Source organism: Eptatretus burgeri, chromosome 13 (genome assembly GCF_056783735.1).
Source record: "Eptatretus burgeri isolate ZD-2024b chromosome 13, Ebu_testis_v1, whole genome shotgun sequence".
NCBI classification, from domain to species: domain Eukaryota; kingdom Metazoa; phylum Chordata; class Myxini; order Myxiniformes; family Myxinidae; genus Eptatretus; species Eptatretus burgeri.
This window is the reverse complement of record NC_140973.1, coordinates 58,191,869-58,207,448: the sequence shown is the minus strand read 5'-3', so window position 1 is coordinate 58,207,448 and position 15,580 is coordinate 58,191,869. Positions and strand designations below refer to the sequence as shown.

At 41.6% G+C, this 15,580-nt stretch overlaps 1 pseudogene; it reads right to left on the bottom strand.

Annotated features, from left to right (window-relative positions):
• Positions 1-937: 937 nt before the first annotated feature.
• Positions 938-13,113, bottom strand: LOC147014564 (uncharacterized; annotated as a pseudogene).
• Between the last annotated feature and the right edge of the window lie 2,467 nt (positions 13,114-15,580).

Genomic DNA, 15,580 nt, shown 5'->3' with positions numbered 1-15,580 from the left:
TCATTATTTGTTGTTTTACACAGAATTAAATCACTATACAACCAATAATTATTGTATGTCTTTTTCTAACAGGTTGTCCACAATAAAAAATTGTTGATAACTGATCTGGAACAGGAGGCCTTTGAATTACATGACGAGTGGCTAAAAATGAATGACTTCCTTGAAGACATTCGATGATTCAGAAGAGAATTGAATGACATTTTTGTTGGCTGGAAAAAAATTCACATCCTCTGACCTTGGATGAGTTGAGTCAAAGGTGAGAAATTATCCCTCTGTCTGTGTGTCTTTATGTCTTTGTCTCTCGCCCTCTGTCTTTATCCGTGTGTGTGTGTTTGTGTGTGTGTTAGGGAGCCCCATGATTAAAAAAAAAAAATTGCATTAAACTACTACCTCCCCTCAGTTTGTTGCAGTTCTGAATTAGACCACTCATACAAAATTTGGTTGAAATCAATTATTATCTAGGGGGTCCACGAGCCAATCAAAATTGTATCACAAGTTTATTATTTTATGCAAAAGGCAGCTATATTTATACAATGAGTTACTCTGAAAAATAATAGCTCCTGTATAATCATTCTGCATATTTGCCCAATTTTAGGTTACATTTAATCATTTCACTGTTCATGTCTACAAAATTAAGCATGAGGCAGCTATTTGATAGATATTGACATAATTAAAAAATAGCTGCCTTATGTTTTATTAAATACATTGGAGCTTATATTATAAATTGACTACCATTTCTATATTTGAGTCATAGAAACCGAACAAAAGGCAGTGCTAGTCAAAAAATGACTTTATTTTTTAAATTTTGAGAGAACCAGTAACATGTATTAAAGTGCTTCAATAATGAACGAATTGAAAATCCACAGTTTGAATCTTGGAACGTCATATTGCAGTAGTTCAGTTCATATCAAAGGTGCCAAATTTCACAACACACAGAGTCTTATGCTAATTGTCATTTGTAGATTTCCGCTTGCGCAGGACAAGTACCTTGTCACTAGATCCGAATGATGTGGTACGATCTGTCTTCATTGATTGAAGAAATTGAAGATCTTCTTGATTTTTTTTTATCAACTTCTCAGCATTTGGTGGCCATAATTGAAATGTCTTATAAAGTTCAGTGTCCATTTGTTTGAGCTTAGCAAGAGTAGCCGGTGCTGTTCTGCGTGCAATTGGTATGGCCCTGATTTTTGCATTTTTATCAAACAGTTTTATTATCTTCTGACAAGCCTTGATCTCAGAAATCACTGGAATGTTTGCTTTTCCATAAGATGGAAGAACTTTGGCAAGAACATTTTTTGCAGCTTCTGTTCGAGTTCAGGATTCTGAGACTCCCTTCTGAAGGTGATGCATCAAACAACGTAGTACTTGGCGACATGTTGATAGACGTGAACCTGTGATTTCTGCATCTGAAGCTGTAATTTCACTTCCAAGACCAAAGATTTCAGTTGTTTTACATGTCACCTTTGCAGCAGATGTAGGTGTGCTAGATCGTTCTGATGGTGGAGTTGATGGTGCTTGACTTCCAGTTGATTATTCACCCATTTTCAGCTGTGTAAAACTTTATTTCACAATCGGCAAATAAAAACGAGAAAGGTCACAAGATGCAAAAAGCAGGGATAATCAGATAATCAATATCGTGCCTCATGCACACTTCATCAACCCTATTGATAGGTTTGCTCCACGGTTTAGGATTGTCAGCCTCATCTAATCTTTTATTCAAGTTTGTTCCTGGACCACAAAAAGAATACCCTGGAAGATGTAATTCCCCTGGTATTCCGGTTGTTGTAAATTTACTTCCTGATAAAAACTTTTGTATATCTCTCCCTCATTTGTGTTTGGTGATGAATTCACTCTTTTTTGAGCCACACACCGAACATGTACCTTTTTTTATAACCCTATTATTTTTACTTTTAACATACGAGATATTTTTACTCTGTTTTCTTTTTACATTTTAGACAATAACTCATTTATTTATGTGAAAAATTCCTACGGAGTGCGAAAACATTTTTAGTTTCCAACATGCACATTTGAATCTTAATTTTTAAAATATAAAGAATCCTTAGAAATGTCTTCACTCTCTCCTCCATTTATTTAAGAAAAAAAATGTAAAACTATAATCAGTCAATTACACCAACATCATCAATAATATAATCTTTTCCTTCTTTCTCTTCTTCATCTCCACTTTCTCATTTAAATCTTCTCCCTGAAATCGATGTTAATAGCCTTAACGCATATATTTCTAATAGACTTGCCAATTCTTTGTTTTCCTTCTTGGTGCGTTGAGATTTATTTACTTTCTGTAATACCTTTGATCGTTTTATAATCTCACTGGTTTCCATATTTTTATAGTTATTTATTCTCTCTCTTTCCTCCCTCTCCCTCTCCTCCTCCTCTCTTGTCTCAGTTTCTTCAACTCCTTCCTCATCCCTTACTATCCTTGAACCACTTTCACCACATAGAATATCATACACTAGCAGGGATACCCGTGCTCCGCACAGGAATCCCGTGGATGACGGCGGGTCTGAAGGAGTATATGTCACAGTTAATTGTAAAATTGTAGAGGCTGCCACCATTATTATTTTTTTTCATCACCACTATATTATATTTTCCCCGCCATGTTTTATATGCAGAAGACTTGAGTTCAAAAATGTTAAGATTTATTTCCGCATCAGATAAAAAACCATAATTCCTCAACAATGTGAGGCTGGTTTCATGTCATCATTTGCGACTTAATTCTCATTCTCAAGCAATTTCCTTTGGTCCCATGTCAATCGGCTGAACTTGAAAAATTAACGTTACGCAATCAGGTGATGACGTCATAATTCGGAAACCGGGAAGTCGGAAGTCATTGTCTTCAATTGACTGTAGCATCTCTTATCTTACCTTATCTCTCTTATCTGAAGTTCAGGTTTAATTTCAAGATAATCCATTATTTTACTTATACAATATATTGTGTTGATATTTCCCTGAAAATGACAATCGTTAATAATATAAATCATCAATCCACGAAACATGGTCGTCATTTGTTGAGTCTCTTCTCTTGTAAGAAAACGTGTATTATCACCCTCACACTTTACATTCATTTCTCAAATCAATCTTGAAAGTAATTCATTTTTGGTGTAAATCTCAAATAATTATATTCCCCTTTATATTTGATATTCATTAATTCGAAGATAATCACAGAATATGCATTGTTTATAGGCTGACTCTGTGTTTAATCCCCGTCTTTCACACGCAGGACAATTCTCAAATTTGTCATGTGGAGAATCAGGAAATTCAAGAGGCTCAAAATCTAGTAAACTATTCATATTTATAAAGTAAAACTTTACTTCAAATAAAATTCATATTCGGTACTTTCATTTGTGGTTTCACAATCATCTATAAAACTACTTTCATAACTATCATTTAAACACAAACTCTCGGTATCATAACCATCTTCTGTTCCAACAGAGATAATATCATCACTCTCATAATCTTCAAAATCTTCAGTTGAATAATGACTAGTATTTAATTAGTAGAAAAAAAACAATACCATCTCTATACTTTTTTTTTCATTAACAGATTCAACAACTACATTTTTTATGTTGAAGGTAATTTTCAAATGGTTCGTAACTTCTATTAAACGAAATGTCATTTCACCTGATATATTAACATCCTCTATTTAATCAGGATTTACATCTTTAGGGTTGTTGAAAAAAATACAAATTTCTCCTTGCATGTTAAAGATGGTCTTCTCTTTTCTTTAAAAGCTTCATCCATGAGGTTTTTCTTTTTTGATACATTTTTGTGTTTCATTGCTTTTTCTACTTTTGAATATACTGCCAGAAGGAGAGGAGAAACTTTTGTTAGAGCTACTTTAATTGATGTTCTTCCAGATATACTAAAAGCCCTTCCACTGAAAGAAATTGAAGAACTCATATTATTCACCATAATTGTTTTTATCCAATAGTTGTTATATTTATCTTTATTCAATTTTACATCCTTGACATATTTCTCAGTATCTTTTACAAATGAAGATGTTCATTGAAACTAGTCTTTTGTGTCTCGATACATTGTATTTATTAAGTGAAAAAAGTTGGAGGACAAAATGGTTTTAAGCACAGATTCACCTATAAATTAAACGGAGTTTTCATCAAGAAAATTTTATTTTCAGCAAAGTTTTGTGATATAAATATGGTGAATACAACGTACTGCGATGTTTGTAATCATCTATCTATAATTCAAGCAATCTCTGTGTGTCTGTCTGTATGTGACCGCTGTTTCTCGACAACCACTGGTCCAATCTAATTGAAACTTGCCAGGTATATTGCTGGGGACCTGAGTATGTGCCTTTTCAAGGTTTGATATTAATCAGACAAGTAGTTCCCAAGTTATGGCCATTTATTTACCAAACCAATGACAGGACACGGTGCTATGACATCACAATTGAAGTCGCAATTCTTCTTTTTTTTTTGCATGTTCGGGCATGTACTAGTGAATATAAATGTTATAAAAAACACCTTCAAACCAACAAACACACATTCAATCTTTTCAGACTAATAGCTCCACTTGATCAAGAAACAAAACATTGTGATAGATGCGATAATGATATTCTTTAAAAATAATAATAATAAACACCTTCAATCATGCAAGCACAAGAACAATGAAGAAAGGGAAGGTGCCACTAAATTCTCCATTGAAAACACTAATGGGGCATTTAAAGGACATAGAAACAAGATCGTTTCACTTTCAAGACCCTGGACCATCTTCAATCATTGAAGCTGTTGATATGCTTAAACAAAGTATTGAAACAATAATTAAAAACACATTAAGTGAAATGAAAACTTTTAAGTTTTATATGGGAGTAAAATTGAATATGGTAAGAGAAGTTGATGAAACTACTCCCTATATGAAGACAAACCCTCACTTTATCTCATTATTTCAAGATTTTGTAAGATGTGATGTTTACGATGAATTCCGGAGACAAGAACAAGATGTTGATAACACTGTAGTAGGTAGTGGATTTGCTCTTACAAAAATAATCTTTTTAGATATACACATCTTAAAATCAGATACTCTTCAAGCTTCTTCTTATATTGATTTACCAAAGAGATAAAACTTAAGAAAGCGGTTGTTAATATTCAAAACGAAGATAATAAATGTTTTCTATGGTCTGTTCTTGCTCACTTACATCCTCCACAATAGAAACCTGAAAGAGTTGAACATTATAAGAAATACGAGAATACATTAAATGTTAAAGATTTAAAGATTTCAATGTCATTGAGATATTCCTAAATTTGAGAAAATGAATAATCTATCTGTTAATGCATATGGATTCACGGATACAAAGTTCAGATATTAAAATTTTCAAACAACTATAAAAATGATGAAACGCACATTGACCTTCTCTACTTTACTTCAAAGGAAAAATCATATTCTGCTGTCATCAAAAATTTATCAAGATTAACCAAATTACAACTATACAAGAGAAAATGTAAAACATATCCTTGAAAGAGATGTCTCAACTCCTTTCATACAAAAGAACGATTAAATAAACATTCGAAATATTGCAGCAATCATAAATCAACCATAATTAATTTACCAAAAGCAGGTTCAAACATATCATTCAAAGATTTTAACAAATCTATAAAACATCCGTTTGTGATAAATGCTGATTTTGAAAGTATCCTTGAAAAGATAGATACTGTTTTTCCAAGTCCAAATAAATCGTACACAAATAAATATCAAAAACATACTCCTTGTGGGTTTCTGTTATTATATCAAATCATCTGTTGGTGATGAATACAACAAGTTGGAACTTTATAGAGGAGAAGTTGCCTCAGAGGAGTTTGTAAGACGATTGGAAAAAGACTGTATAAGACTAAGAGAAATAATGGTTAAAACCTATAAACCAATGTCATTAACAAAGGGAGAGAAAAAGGAATTCAGAAAGAACAGTATCTGTCATATTTGTGAGGAGAAAATTGAGGGAGAGGTCAAAGTTCAGGATCATTGTCATCTTACTGGAAAATATGGAGGTCCAGCTCATTCCTGTTGTAATCTTAATTACAAGCCCCCAAACTTTATTCCTGTCTTGCTTAACAACAATGCTCACTATGACACACATCTATTTATAAATGAACTTTCAAAGACATCTGGAGATATTTCTGCCATTCCTAACACAGATCAAAAATACATCTCATTCACAAAAACAATTCATACATCCCCCATAACCCATATCAAATTTCTTGACACATACAAGTTTATGGCAAGTCCATTATCTAACTTGGCATCAAATATTAAAAACTTACCAAATCTTAAATCACATTTCTCAAATCAAGAAGAGATTGATCTCTTATCACAAAAGGGAATATATCCATATGACTACATGGATTCATTTGAGAAGTTTAAAGAAACACTTGAGAAGTTGCTACATCTTGGAAACAGTTAAATAAAACTCATATTTCCGATAGAGATTATACACAAGCTAAACAGGTTTGGGAGAAGTTTAATACAAAGAATCTTGGAGAATATCATGATTTGTATCTTAAGACTGATGTATTGTTATTGGCTGATGTGTTTGAAATTTTTAGAACAATCTGTCATAATAGAAATTCTTATGGATTAGACCCTGCTCACGATTACACAGCCCCAGGTTTGGCTTGAAATTCTTTGTTAAAAGTGATAAAACAGAATTTGGAATTAATCAGTGATATAGCTCTGCTTTTAATGATAGAGAAGGCTAAAAGAGGAGGAATATCTCAAGTATGTTCGAAGAGATATGCTAAAGCAAATACCAAATATCTTCCTGATTATAATAAGAATGAGGACAACTCTTACCTGATGTATTATGATTCTAACAATTTGTATGGGTGGGCTATGTCTCAATCTTTACCTTATGGAAAACTTAAATGGGTTAAAGAAAAACATTATGAAAAAGTTTTAAAAGACATTGTTGTCTCCTCTCAAAAATAATTGGATGAATTGAAGAATAACTTGGATATTATTTTGAGGTCGATTTAAAATATCCAGACGAACCTCATCACAAACATAAAGACCTCCCTCATGCCCCTGATAAAGAAAGTCCAAAAAAGAATGGCGAAGTGATTACCAACAGTCATTTAATATTAAAGGTAAATCTCCAGAAAAACTACTTGCTACAATAAATGACAAAGAAAGTTATGTTTTGCATCAAAGGAACTTGAGACAATATTTATCTGCTGGGTTGAGTGTGAGGAAAATTCATTGGATTTTGAAATTTAAACAGTCATTGATTTAAGAAGTACATTGATTTTAATACAAAAAGGAGAACAGAAGCAAAAACAGATTTTGAGAAGGACTTTTATAAATTAATGAATAATGCTGTATTTGGAAAGACTATGGAAAATGTTAGGAATCGACAAAACATAAGACTTGCTGCATCTTGGAAACAGGCTTCAAAGTTAATTAATGGACCAAGTTTTGAACTCACGGAGGTGTTTTCAGAGAACTTTTGTGCTACTCATTTGAAAAAAAGAGAGTGTTGAAATGGATAAACCTATTTATATAGGAACATCAATTCTTGACTTGTCAAAGTCGTTAATGTATGACTATTACTATAATAATTTAAAATCAAAGTACAAGAATCAATGAGAATTGAATCAATAGTCTCCCTTATGGTTATCATAATGGAACAATGGAAAAACAATTTACTACAATCTCAAAATGATTTGTGGCTCAGGAGGTGGTCAAACAAGAGCATTTAGAGAAGTTTATCATTTCATTTCTGCTCAACAAAGACACGTGTACCAAGAACCAAGTTCGAAGTTATTATTTGTGAATACACTTGATGGAAATGAATGTTATAAGATAATTCAGTTATTCTCTGAAGTAGAACATGGGCAAATATTCGTTGGTTCGCTCTTTGAGTGGAATGAAAATATGAAAGGGAAGAAGTGCTTTTATCAGTGAGTCTCAATTTTTCATTTGCTTGTATGGGAGGGGAGGAAATTATTCTCAATTTTACATTTGCTGGTATGGGAGGGAAGGGGATAGGTGGGGAGAAAATCAGTCTCCTATTTTGAGCTTTTGGGGCTTGAGTCAGAAAGTTTTTCCCTTTTTCCCCATTCATTTGAATGGGTGTCCCAGAAGCCCCATTTATCATCTACTCGTAACCCACAACTTCCAAGTGAAAAACAAATAATTCAAATTTCGGAATATTAATTAAAAATACACGAGAATATCTTGGTTGGATGAGTGTCCACCCTCTTTAAAATAACAATTGTAAATTCGCTCAGGTGTAACCAATCACCTTCAAAATCACACAAGTTAATTGGCCTCAACCTGTGTTAAATTGTAGTGATTCTGATTATTTCAGAATAAAATCAGCTGTTCCTGTAGGTTTCCTCCACTGAGTGGTGCATTTCACAGCAAAGACTCAACCATGAGAACCAAGGAGCTTTCTAGAGTGTACCAGGTGCGGTACAAGAAGCACGCGGGCCACCATCTACTCCGCTTTATTGCGCGACCAGAAGCACACTCTTCCCACCCCTGGCGGGTGAGGCATGATATACGAAAACCCAATCACGTGACACAGCACACTCCTCCCCTCGTAAAATGACCCGTCACATAATGAACGGATAATCACAACATGACCATCGGAAACCCATCAACACTCATAATCCTCCAAGTACCGCGGCCGCACCCTGACCCGCCTCGGACGGGCAGCGCCACCAGACAGCCCAGGCTCAGATGCCTCCCGGCTCGGTCGAGGTGACACCCTCGCCGGACTCGCACTTTCCGCAACACCAGCTACCCCCGACCGCCCAGCCTGCTCGACGTCCCCGGGTAGGACGGCATCAGGCGAAGCCCCCCTCGGCGCCGGCCCAGCCAGCCCCGGCGATACAACGTCAGGTGCCGGCGACACGACCGGTGGGGGTCCCGCATCGTTCGGCTCGGGGAGGTGTGGGGGGGGGGTGAGGCTGAACAGCGATCATGCATCTGGTCCACGTGCCGCTTCCACACATCCCCACCATCAGTCCGCACCATGCAATTCGCCGGCCCCAGCACCACAGAGACCACCGCCGGCACCCATTTGGAACCGTGGAAATAATCGCGCACCATTACCCGCTGCCCCACCTCGAAGCTGCGCAGCCGCGTCGGACGCGACATCGCCCCACTCCCCGACCCTCCAGGTCGTAGCAAATCCTGCCTGGACCGCAAAGCCCGTCCATAGAGACGAATGGCAGGCGAATCACCCGTGACAGGATGGACTGCGTTCCTGTAATGGAGCAAAAAGACATCGACCACCGTCTGCACAGGTGCAACACCCCCCCTGCGCAAAGCCCGCTTCAACATCTTGACAAACGACTCAGCTTGGCCATTCGTCTCAGGATGATATGGTGCGGACCTTAGATGTCGAATACCATTCTGGCGCATAAACTCATCAAATACACCCGCGATGAACTGTGGACCATTATCAGAGACCAGGATCTCCGGCAACCCTTTATTAGCAAAGATCGTCCGCAGCTTCTCTACTGTAATGTTTGCTGAAGTACGCTGCATTACTACAACCTCCGGCCATTTAGAGAATGCATCAATCACAATCAAAAACATCTTGCCATTAACCGGTCCCGCAAAATCTACATGGACCCTCTGCCAAGCTCGGTCTGGCACAGGCCAGAGACCCGAAGCTCGACGCGGGTTATCAGCATCTGTCTGACACGTGGCGCAACGCTTAACCAACTGCTCAATGTCTTTGTCCAACCCCGGCCACCACAACAGGCTACGAGCAAGACTCTTGGTCTTCACGATGCCAAGGTGACTGACATGCAGTTCTTCCAAACACCGCTGCCTGAACCGCGGTGGAATCACGGTCCTCATTCCCCACATTACGCACCGTTGGACCAACGACAGCTCCGCTGCGCGTGACGTGAAAGGTTGAAATGCCGGTGTCGAAGGCAGATCGCTCCAATTCCCCGTAGAAATCGCCTGGACGACACGGGCAAGCACCGGATCACGAGCCGATTCCACCGCGACCTGCCTGGCCGTGACCGACCCGCTTTGGACCTGGTCCAGCGCGAACACATCGACCCGGTCGCCCAACTCAGACGCAGCTGGACCCTCTGCACACGGCAAGCGTGAGAGCCCGTCGCAGTTAGCATGCTTCTCGGTGCTTCGGAACTGAATATCATAATCGTAAGCACCCAGAAACAGACACCACCGCTGTATTCGCACGGCTGCTACCACCGGCACCCCGCATTCGGGTCTCAGGATGAATTGAAGCGGTTTGTGATCCGTCTGTAAAGTGAAATGCCGCCCCAGCAGATATTGATGAAACCTCCGCACACCCCAGACGAGGCTGAGAGCCTCACGCTCAATCTGGGCATATCCGCGCTCCGCTGTGGACAGGGTCCGGGATGCAAAACAAGCAGGCCGCTCGGAACCATCGTCCATCCTGTGGGAGAGCACTGCCCCGATGCCATATGCAGAGCTGTCGCATGCCAATAGGAGCGGACGTGCAGGCTCGTAGTGCACGAGGACCGTATCCTCTGTGAGCAGCCGCTTGACGCGGTCGAACGACGCCTGGTGTGCAGGCCCCCAAGCCCAGCGCTCGTCCTACTTGAGCAACCGCGTTAACGGCGCAAGTTGTGAGCTGAGCCCGCGCACGAACCTTTGGTAATACTGGGCCATGCCAATGAACGAGCGCAGCTGCGTCTTGGCGCGAGGCGGTGGCATACGTTGAATCGCCTCCACCTTCCGAGGACCTTTCAACAGCCTCTCCGGCGTGATGATGTGCCCGAGGTATTCCAAGCGCTGCTTGAAGAACGCGCACTTGTCCCTGTTTAAGCACAGGCCGCACGCTTCTAGCTTTGTCAGCACTCGGGCAATGTTCGCAAGATGCTCGTCCGCCGTTTTCCCCGCAATGAGCACATCGTCCAGGTAGGTCTGAGCGGGCAGGCCAATGCAAACCTGATCCATAGCTTTCTGCCACAAAGCTGGGGCCGAAGCAATCCCAAAACAGAGTCGGGTATATCGATAGAGTCCTTGACACGTGTTGATTGTTAAAAGCTCGCTACTCCCGGGATCCATCGGCAGGTGAAAATATGCATCACGCAGGTCTAGCTTCGTGAAGTATTGACTCCCCGCCAATCGCGCATATATCTCATCGATTGACGGCAGTGGATATTGCTCCACGCTGAGCCCCGGGTTAACCGTGGATTTGAAGTCCCCGCACAATCGGACGTCTCCATTCCGTTTCAGCACCGTGACAACCGGGGTGGCCCAATCCGAGCACGACACCCGTTCGATCACTCCACAGGCCTCCAGCCTATCCAGTTCACCCTTGACCTTGTCCCGCAGGGCATACGGCACCGGACGCGGTTTACAAAACCGAGGAACCACCCCCTCCTTCAAGAAGAGTTTCGCCTCCATGCCCTTGAGTTTTCCAAGGTCGTCGCTAAACAACCCTTGATGTCTTTGAAGAATCTCCTCCAACTGATCCTCCCACTGGCTCAGCACGGGTTGCACAAGGTGAATTGCGGCCCAGTCTAGCCTGATGCGGGTCATCCAATCTCGGCCGAGGAGAGACGGCCCCCTCCCCCGTACGACGTACACCCGAAGCGTGGCGACCTGGCCTTGGTACCGCACAGACACGTCTGCCATCCCGACTGGCGTTATCTTCTCGCGGGTGTATGTGAACAGCGTGAGGTTTGACCTGATAAGCTTCAAGCCGTTGAGTCTACGCGCGGTCTGTTCGCCGATGAGCGACACCGCTGCTCCCGTATCGACCTGGAACGTGATCGGCGTTTCGTTCACTTCGACTTCCACCGTCATCGGGCGCGCCGTCGCCGGGCCAATTGAAAACAGGCCCAACAACGGCCGCTGGTTCCGCCCCGAGTCGCGTCGCACATCGCCGTCCATGACCTTAACGGTGGCCGTCGCCCCACGGCACACACGCGCCAAATGACCCACCTTGTGACAATTCAAACACACATTGCCTTTACACGGGCATGCACGGCGCAGGTGTCGACCTCCACATCCCAAGCATGTCCGCGGGGTCACCCCGCCGCACGTGCGGCCGCGTGGCGACGTCCGACCCGCATCAAAGTTCGTGCGCACGTCCCGGGGTGCTCGCGACCCCGCGTGGCCGGTGATGGCTCGAACATCCCCGCGAGTCTGCTCGACCGCTGTAGCTGTGCTGACCGCTGAGTCGAATGTAATGGCTTCATCCTTCAGCCGTAAAACCGCTGAAACCATTTTCGCATCTTGTAAACCAGCAATAAAACGATCTCTGAGCTGAGCTGGCCGCTCCCCCGCCGTGAACTTGCAGGCCACGGAAGCACGCTTAATCCGCGCCACGAACTCAGCGACGCGTTCCTCTGCCCCTTTCGAGAGGCGATCGAACTGGAATCGAGCGAGCTGCAATGACTTCTCCGGCGCCATGTGTGCTTTCATTTTCTCCACAATGTCCCGAAACGCCAGCCCGTCATCCCGGGGCCTGTTCGGTGCCACTAAATCACCCAGCAGCCGATAATGCTCCGGCGAAAGCAAAGCGAGCAAGATCGACTTCTGCTTGCTCTCGTCGACCACATCGTTCGCGTGGAAATAGCATTCCAATTGCTCCGAAAACAATTCGAAGTCGTCCCCGTCGAAAACGGGCATAAGTCCATATTCCACCATCCTCGTCAGCCAACTAGAGTGTACGAGGTGCAGTGGGACGCAAGAAGCACGCGGGCCACCATCTACTCCGCTTTATTGCGCGACCAGAAGCACACTCTTCCCACCCCTGGCGGGCGAGGCATGATATACGAAAACCCAATCATGTGACACAGCACACTTTCAAAATACAGTACCTCTGAGATAAAGTTGTGGAAAGGCACAGATTAGGGGATGGATATTAAATATTTCAAAAGCCTTGAATATTTCTTGGAACACAGTGAAGATAATCATTAAAATTGGAAAGTGTATGGTAAAACCAAGAGCATGCCCTGATCAGGCCGTCCCTCCAAACAAGAAAGGAGACTGATCGGAGGCACCAAGAGGCCAATTGCAACTTTGAAAGAGCTACATACCTTTACGGTAAGGACTGGTCACTGTGTGCATGTGACAACAATATTCCAACACTGCACAATTGGGTGGCAAGAAGGAAGTCATTACTCATAAAAGCCCACGTTGAGTCCCATTTGAGGAATGCAAAAAACTCCAGAGATTCTGAAGCCATGTGGCAAAAAGTTTTTGGTCTGACGAAACCAAGATGGAACTTTTTGGTCTAAATGTAAAACGTTATGTTTGGCACAAACACAACACAGCACATCACCCAAAGAACACTATCCCTTCTGTGAAGTATGGTGGTGGCAGCATCATGTTATGGTAATGTTTCTCATCAGCAGGGACTGGAGCACTTGTCAGATTAGAAGGGAAAATGGATGGAGCATAATACAGAAACATTCTCGAGGGAAACCTTCTGCCCTCTGCAGGAAAGTTGAAATCGGGACGGAAGTCCACCTTTCAGCATGACAACGACCCGAAGCACATGGCCAAAGCTACACTCGAGTGGCTAAGGAACAAAAAGATCAATGTCCTTGAGTGGCCCAGTCAGAGCCCCAACCTGAATCCAATCGAAAATCTGTGGCATGACTTTAAGATTGCTGTTCATCAATGCTCCCCACACAACTTGACTAAGCTTGAACAATTTTGTACAGAAGAATGGGTAAATATTACCCAATCAGGTGCGTGGAGTTGGTGGAGACCTATCCCAACAAACTCAATGCTGTAATTGCTGTCAAAGGTGTTTCCACCAAGTATTAATTCAGCGGGATGGACACTTATCCAACCAAGATATTCTAGTTTGGTAGTTTTTAATAAACTTTCTGAAATTTGTAGAATTTGTTTTTCACTTGGAAGTTGTGGGCTATGATGTGTAAATAAAGGTGAAGAAAGTCTGATTTAATGAAATATATTTCCAGGCTATAAAGCAACAAAAGGTGAAAATTTTGAAAGGGAGTGTAGACTTTCTATGATCACTGTATATGTAGTTTTGAGCAAGTGTCTTCACAACAGTGGGTGAGCTTCCTGATGCCATTAGAACTAGAAAACCTAAAACAGGCCAACAGGCCATATTCTTTCTCGGACTGGGTAGAGTGCATACCTTGCCAAGCTGAACAGTTTACATTTTGTATCCCACTGATGGGCCGAATCGGCATCCAACCTTAATCAAAACCTAATCAGCTTGTTCTTATCACCTCCCCAACTCATCCACCAAGTTTTGTCATAACCCCTTCCAAATCTTTTTGAGATTTTGTGCTGTATATCGTTTTTGGCCCCTCTCTCAATTATGAAGAATGACTTAAAAAAAAAATTAAAAAATAAAACCCCTCATATTCAGATCTGGATCTTCACAAATAGCGAACCAATTCTTCATTGTCACACACCCAAGTCCACCAAGTTTCATCCGAATCCATCCATAGCCTTTTGAGATATCGTGCGATACATCGTTTTTGGCCCTCTATCTCTCAAATGTGAAGAATCCCTTTTAAAATTCTAGCATCTGGGTCCAGATCCGGATCTTCACCAAAATCTAATCAGTTCATCCTTGTCACACACTGAAGCTGTCCACAATTTCATCCAGATCCGTCGACAACTTTTTTGAGATATCCTGGACAAAGACAAACAGACAAACAGGGGTGAAAACATAACCTTCATCCATCTTCGGTAGCAGAGATAAAAAGAAAAACAATCCCCCCACCCCCTTTCCCTCCGTGTTATTGTGGAGTTATATGCACAGTGTTTATCATCATATTTGCCTGAAACTTGTTTAATATCCAAGAGTTTGCTGAAAACTATGAATGAAGAGGCCTAAAATAAGAATTCAATCTCGACCTGCCTGCCCAGGACAAAAGCACAACAGACAAAGCCAAATCAGAAGTTTAATTAAGCAGGCTGGATTTTGGGCATTGCAGCTATTACTTAACAACCAATCAATGGTAACCCTTAAATCGCAGATCATTTGAACCATTTACATCTACATCATTAGCTTATGCTGATTATGATAATTATGGAATAAAAATCTGTGCAAAGACAGAGCTCTGTCACTAAACAACTATGCACCATGCTCACATCCTCTGGCCTCATCAGCAGCACTAGGAAGATGTCCATATTTTGCCACTTGTATGCCTGATCCTCATGAACTATCCCTCTTCTGTGCCCTCTTCAGAGCAGCTTTACCAGTTTTGTGATTTATAGATGTTTCAAGGCCAGGCAACTCGCCCGGGCACTGAATCAGAGACTTTTCAGCAAGGCAGCCAGGGAGATTTAGAGTTTCCCGAGCAGCCATCACTTTGGAGACCGTGACTGACCGGCTAGCTCAGATGGCCATTCATCTTCATTCTCGAACTAAATTCAGACAATGATGAGGGGCATTGGAGATGAGGATTACTGTCGGAATTGAAAGGGGCTTCTTTACAAGCAATGCCAAACATGACTGTGCCTGTAATCTGTTTTCTGTCAATATTGCGTATACTCTGGGCTAGACGAAGTAGACACAAAACTTCTTGGTAGAAACAGATCAGTTCCAGAAAATTAAAGACTGCTTTTCAGTTTGAACATTTGCACAGAACTTTTC